The following is a 7,056-nucleotide window of genomic DNA, read 5'->3' as shown; positions in this document are numbered from 1 at the left end:
CAGCCTGGCCGGAGGGTGCCTGGCTCCTCACCCGCATTGTGGCACGTGTGGACAGCAGAGTGCTCAGGCACTCAATCCTCCTCATGGCCCTCTGCCGCACATGTGCCCTCTCAGAACTGCTGAAAGTCAAGAGCATCTGGGAAGAGAGAAGCTGCTGGTGAGCCCTGGGAGCAGCCACCCACTCCAGCAGAAGCAGCACTGCTCAACTCCTGGGCTGGACTCGCCCACTCCATTAAGGCTTCCCCTGGTCTCGACCAAAGCCTGTAGTGGGGTTCTTGCCCAGGGGTCCCTGCCCTGGGGTCCCTGGCAGGCTTGGGACAAATGCCCCAGGCCAGCCCTGTGGCCAGGCAGGAAGGCAGATGCCACCCTCTGCGGCCACTGTGCTGCGGAAGAGCCTGGTGGGCAGCCCCCGGTTCCTCAAGGAGGTGGGCACCCTCCCGGCAGTGCGCTCTCTCTGCATGGCACAGGGTGGGACTGTCACCTCAGGAGTGGACACCCCATCCCCCCAGGGTGAGGAACAGCCCTTGTGAAGCCCAAACTTTGCACATGCCAGACCTGGAAGATATTCTGCAGCAATGTGCTGACTCTGCAGGCAGGAGAGTTGAGAAACAACTCCTCCAGCATGAAGTCCATGGCTTCCATGGTCTGCAAAGAAGACAACGAGTTGTGGCCATGTTTCCTGCCATCCCTCTCACCCGCAGGGGACTGATCGGAACTCCCAGCACCGAGGGATGACTCTCACGCTGCTTTGCTGTGCCTGGGAGAGACCCAGAGGCAAATAATCTGCTGCGGGAAGAACAGCCTGTGAAACTGGATGTGGCCAGGCCCACAGGCAGGGGATGAAGGGATGAGGGTGGGACAGCAGAGCTGAGACCCTGCCCCACCTTGGATCTATGGTCATATTGCAGCATGGGGTGGTAGGGGAGCAGCCCAGAGGGACCGGGGGCTCCTGTAGCTCACCCAGCACTTACAATGAGGTAGAGGCACCAGGTCGCGTACGGCATTTCCTCTTGTGGAGGAAGCAAGAAGAGACCAGAGAAGACCACTTGGATTAGGCTTATCTCTTTGCCCTCCAGCACTGTCTCCACTGAGCTGCAAAGAGACAGAGGAGCCAATTAGACACTGGTGCTGAGAGCAGCGCCTCAAGTCCTCGTGCAGGTGGACAAGGGACTCTGGGGCAGTGGGCCCCAGGAGCCATGGGCAGGTACCTCAATGCGGCAATGGCACGCATGGCTTGCCGCCACACCACCGTGCGCAGTTGGTCCCTTGGCTCCTCTTCCAGCAGCACCTGCAGAGCACAGGCGGGATGGGACCTGGCAGCTGCCAACACCCAGTGCCACCAGCCCTGGGCCCTGCCCAATGCTGTCCTCACAGGGTGCCGGTGCCAGGGGCCTTCATCCCTTCCCCAGAGCCGCTGGGTATCCCCTCACCTTGATATTTTCTGCTAGCTCGTATCTCCGGCAGAAGACATCTAGGCCCTGTGTCAGGCCACGGTGCTGGCTGGTGTCACAGAGGCTGTAGATGCTCAGAAGAAAATGAATCTTCTGGTCCTCTTCCTGGCAGCCGTAGAGCAGAGAGACAAGCAGGGAGTGTGACATGGGGACACAGGGCCAGCGGCACCGCAGCGTGGGGGTGCAGTGCCATGGGGACAACCTGGGAGAAGCAGCTCTGCCCAGCCAGCACCCCCTAGCAGCCCTGCAGCAGAGCCCATGTCAGCAGACGCTGGCACAGCTGCCTTTGAGACAGCCGCGGTTACCTTTTCTGGATTGCTGACAAAGGCCACAATGAAGTCCACACTTTGCTCTTCGAATTCGTAAACAGGTAACCAGTTGGCATCTAATGAAGGAAGAGAGCAGGGAGGGCTGCAGAGAGGGTCCGCAGGCAGGACAGAGCAGAGGAAGGTCTGCCCCCCGTCCTGCCCAGACAATCAGGGCCCCTCACTCACCGATCTGTGCTGGCTGGACCACATCCACCTCAGGCTGCGGTGGAGCTCTGACCACCCTGCGAGCCCTGACCTCCTGCCAGGCCAGCCTGGGGCGGCTGGGGAGTCTCCGCGCCATCCTGCTCAATGGAGGGAAGGGGTAGGAGTCGGGAACTGGGGAGCTTCAGTTAAGCGTCTCGGTGCTGCAGGTCTGCCAGGGGCAACGCTAAAAGACGTGGGCTGTGGTTGGAAGCTCCTCACTAGTGAAAGGCAGGAGCTGCACTCAGGGACTCCTTGCGTGAGTCTGCCAGGGCAGCTCGAGATAGGTTGTGTATGGTCGGACTCGATGATCTTTAGCGTCTCTTCCAACCAAAATGATCCTCTGATTCTGTGAATCTATGACAGACGTGGGCTATGCTCGGGGCTCTCGCCAGCTCCGTGCTCGCACCCTGTCCTGTCACCGTCCTGCCGGACAGTGCGGGCTGGGGCCCGCAGCTGTGCTGAGCACATGCAGGGCAGTGGGTGTCACCAAGTGAGGTCACAAAGGGCCCCACTGTGACCCTGCCCATGGGCAGGGAGGGGCAGAGTGTCCCCTTGGGAGGCACAGGCCAGCTCAGCCCTGGGCACCTGGGTGCTCTCAGGGTGGCCATGGCAAAATTTGAATCCCAGTTTCTAAAAGTTCCACCACCCATTGCTCTTAGCGTAGTCTTTAACAGTCCGTTGCACCGTTCAGTGTTCCCAGAGGCTGGTACACGATGTGGGATGTGACAGACCCACTCGCTGCCGTGCTCCTTGGCCCAAGCGTCTATGAGGATGTTCTGGAGAAAAGTCCTGTTGTCTGGCTCAGTTCTCTCTGGGCTGCTGTGTCATCACAGGCCTTGCTTTTCAAGGCCCAGGACAGTATTGCAGGCAGCAGCATGGGGCACGGCATATGTTTCCAATTGTCCGGTGGTCACTTCCACCATTGTAAGCACAGAGCTCTTGCCATGGCGGGTTTCAGGCAGTGCGATAGAGCCAATTTGCCAGGCCTCTCCGTATTTACACTTCAGTCATCGCACCCCATACCACACAGACTTTAACCACTTGGCTTTCTTGATCGTAGTGCATGTTTCACAATGGTGAATAACCTGTGCAACAGCGTCCATGGTTGAGTCCACCCCTCAACCACAAGCCCATCCATATGTTACATCCCTTCCTTGATGACCTGAGGCATTGTGGGCCCAATGGGCCATAAATAATTCACCTTCATCTTGCCAGTGCAAATCTACCTCAGCCACTTTAATATCGGCAGCTCGATCCCCCAGCTGGTTTTTTGGATCGGGTTCTTCAGTGGATCAACTCTTGGGCACATGAGCTTCTACGTGGCACACTCTCACAGGCAGGTTCTCTAGCCGGGCAGCAATATCTCGCCAGGATTCAGCAGCCCGGATGGGTTGGGCTCTTGGTTCCAACCTGAGCTGGGTTTGCTGCCCATGACCCCACGGAACAGACACCTCTGCTGTCTGGAGTGGCCACGGAACAGACGGAGCCCAAAGCCACGGATTCCATGAGCTCAACGGAATGTTGTGACATTTTATGGACGTTTTACAGACGTGGCCCATGGACTGAGGGAAACTGTTTGTGTGTTACATCAACGGGTGGGAAGGGGAGCGGTGGTTGGTGAGGATATATTGGATGGTGTGGGACCTGAGCCTGACATCCATGGGGTGGAACAAGGGGTGGAGAAAGGACCGTCGTGGTTGAGCTCCAGCCGGTAACTGAGCCCCACTAGCCGCTCGCTCCCTCTCTGCAGCGGGATGGGGGAGAGAACCAGAAGGCTAAAAGTGAGAAGTCCTGTGGGTTGAGATAAAAGCACTTTAATAGCCAAAATAAATTGTTATAATAATAGTAACAATAATAATAAATTGTAATGTTGTCGTTAAACCTGCTAGTCCCTTACGCGGACTTCAAAACCACCAATTTGCACTCAAAGATGAGATATTGTTTTATTACAGAATTGTGAAAGTCTGGATGCCAGAGCAAACTAGCGTACCGAGTGCTCAGAGTGCAGGGAACACTGGGAGAAGTAGGACGAGTAGGAGTACTGAGAGTACCTAGAACAGGGAGTACTGGAAGCACTGGGAGTACTACAAGTCCTGGGAGTACCAGGACAGGGAGAACTGGCAGTACTGGGAGTACTACAACTGGCAGTACTGGAGTACTACCGTTGCTGGGAGTATTACAACTGAAAGTACTGGGGGTACTTCGAGTACATGAAGTACTGGGACATCTACGACTGGGAGTAATACGAGTACTGGGAGTACTGTGTCTAGGAGTACAGGGAGTACTACAACTGGGAGTACTGGGTGTACTTGAAGTAATCGAAGTATTAGGAATACTTGCAGTACTGGGAATACTGGGTTGGATGGAGCTTTGAGCAACCTGGTCTAGTGGAAGGTGTCCCTGTCCATGGCAGGGGGAGTGGAATTAAATGATCTTTATGGTCCCTTCCAACCCATTCTATGATTTTATGATAAGAAACAAGCTTTTGTAGGCACACAACTATATCAAAAAGTTTTACTAGACATTATCTCTCCCAGAAACTTTTCCTGGAATGCATAAACCCTTTTGTAAATATGCCCTCTGTACCTAAATATCACTAGAAGTTCCACACTAAATGTGAAGCAGAGAGGTCTGCTAATGAAGTAACAAATTAGGTTCCTCCTTCAGCACCACAAAACAGAAAACTTCTGGTACAGGAAAGGGGCTGGCCAGTGTTACACCTCCAGCATCTTGCAATGCAAGTCCTGTGCCCCAAGATGCCATGACAGCTTTATTATTGCCTGTTCCTGAAGGAAGCATTCTGTCTCCTGATAGCAACTAAAGAATTTAGTGCACATGATCTCATTCAGCCGCCAAGGAACAAACAAGCGGCAGTGAAAATACAGCAGAAATGCAGCAACTACAGGAAGCCAAAAGATTCCAAGCCAGATATTGACCTTGTGAGACTTAGAGCTCTCATGAAAACACAGCTATAATTTTAGCACATTTTTCCCCCTTCCTTGATAGGAACAGATTCATCTCTCTCATACAGATGGAAAGCTCCATACCCAGATGAACTGAAACACAAGCCATTGCTTACTTCGTACATTGAGAATCAAGTGTCCGAGATACTTCATATTTTAAGATTGATCAATGCTCTTGTTGTCAAGGAAAGCCTTACTAATCTGGTATTTACAAACACTGCTCAAAGCGTACAAGTTTTTTTCCACACAGCTTCATCTAACCTTAATGCTAGTCTATAAAAATCTATGCCTCAATCCATTGAGTTAGAGAGGGACTTCCGTATGTCTGATTCAGGCTGCTTCCAGTCTTCTCCCATTAGGCCTTTCAGGTTCCATTCTTTGAATAATTCCAGGCGATAACTGCAAGGAGGAGAAATAAACAAAAATGTTACAGGTGTCAGGATATGTCTTAATAAAAGGCAGGATCCTCAAGGGGCTTAATTAATCTTTATTTTCGTGTTTTCTTGGGCAGGAATGTAACCATCATTCCATGTGTTCTTTTTGCAAACTCTGAGTTTATAATTAAAAACGCTAGTGTCTTTCTGAAAATCTTGTACTAGAAAACAGAGGGCAAAATCCTCAGCTCTGAACAAGTATCACACGGCATGAAGTGAAAACTCACCTTTTAAACTCCCTCACCTTATGTTGCCTGGAACTGCAGCCAGAGCAGGGGCGCAGTACTGTCCTGCTTTATGACTTCTCTGCGTTCCAATCAAGTAAATATAATTTACAACTCTTGACCAATTTAAAAATTGTATCACGATGATATCCTCTCCTCACAGAAAAGAAGGCAGCAGGACAGGATAATGAAGCCAGTAAATATCTACTTTCTGGAGGACCAAGAGCCTCATTTCCTTTAAATACTATGAAATGAGTTCTTGCTAAGAATTCCTCCTTTAGGCTACCATACAGAAACAGAAGGAAGACACTGCAGCCAATTCCTAATTCTTGCATAAAATAACTGCCAAACAGTAGACAGAACACCTGACACTACAATACCCATTTTAAAAGGTAAATAGAATTCTCTTATTAGAAAGTAATTTGTAAGAGTGAAGACAAACTAAGAGCAATGAACACGGCAAGGAGCAACCTTTCACACAATTGCATCTGCTACCAGTATCTGAAAAAGTCAAGGGTGTTTTTGGAAGAAGTACTGCAGAAAGAATGTAAATAATCCCTTCCTGAAAAATATTACAGGCATTCTCCAGTTTACCACAGGAGGAAAAAAATCAACAACCAACCAAACAAAAAACACCACAAAAGCCAAAACTCTATCTATTTCTTACAGAACACCGATAAAGAGAATATTCTTTTTGTTTTTTTAGTAAACAGTTCCAGAAGTTAAGGTTTACTTAGAGAAAGGCAAAAAAGGGTAACTTAACCTAAAATTTACCTTACCTGGCCATCATTTTATGTTGAGTAACAAGTTTGTATAAGAACTACAGAGCACATCTAGAGCTAGTTAATTTATACAAAGTATCCTGAGGTTTTATCAAATCATCTTATCCTCAATGTCAAAGAAAATAAACAGGCCCAGAGCATGATTGAAAAATCAAGATATTCTATTTTTTCTATTGATACTGGGTATCCTTTTAATATACTTTTCAGTTTAGTCTGCCTTTTCGAATTTTTCCATAATATGGAACCATCTGTATAGATGAGGTTGTTTACACAAGTGTGATGGGAGCGGCTGAAGGACCTGGGGGTTCAGCCTGGAGAACAGGAGCTGAGGGGAGACCTTCTGATCTCTGAACTGCCTGAAAGGAGCTTGGAGCCAGGAGGGGTCAGGCTCTGCTCCCCAGAAACAAGCGCCAGGACCAGAGGAAACGGCCTCAAGTCACGCCAGGGAGGTTCAGACTGGATATTAGGGAAAACATTATTCCTGGAAAGGGCTGTCGGGCATTGGAACAGGCTGCCCAGGGCGGTGGTGGAGTCACCATCCCTGGAGGGGTTTAAAAGGCGTTTAGACGAGGTTCTCAGGGACGTGGCTTAGTGCCAGAGTTGGGTTGTGGTTGGACTCGATGATCCTGAGGGTCTCTTCCAACCGAAATGATTCTGTGACTCTATACAAAGTACAGTGCCGGTGGATCT

This window comes from Caloenas nicobarica, unplaced genomic scaffold, assembly GCF_036013445.1.
Source record: "Caloenas nicobarica isolate bCalNic1 unplaced genomic scaffold, bCalNic1.hap1 Scaffold_83, whole genome shotgun sequence".
Taxonomy (NCBI): domain Eukaryota; kingdom Metazoa; phylum Chordata; class Aves; order Columbiformes; family Columbidae; genus Caloenas; species Caloenas nicobarica.
The sequence above is the reverse complement of the archived record's forward strand: the minus strand, read 5'-3'. Positions refer to the sequence as shown.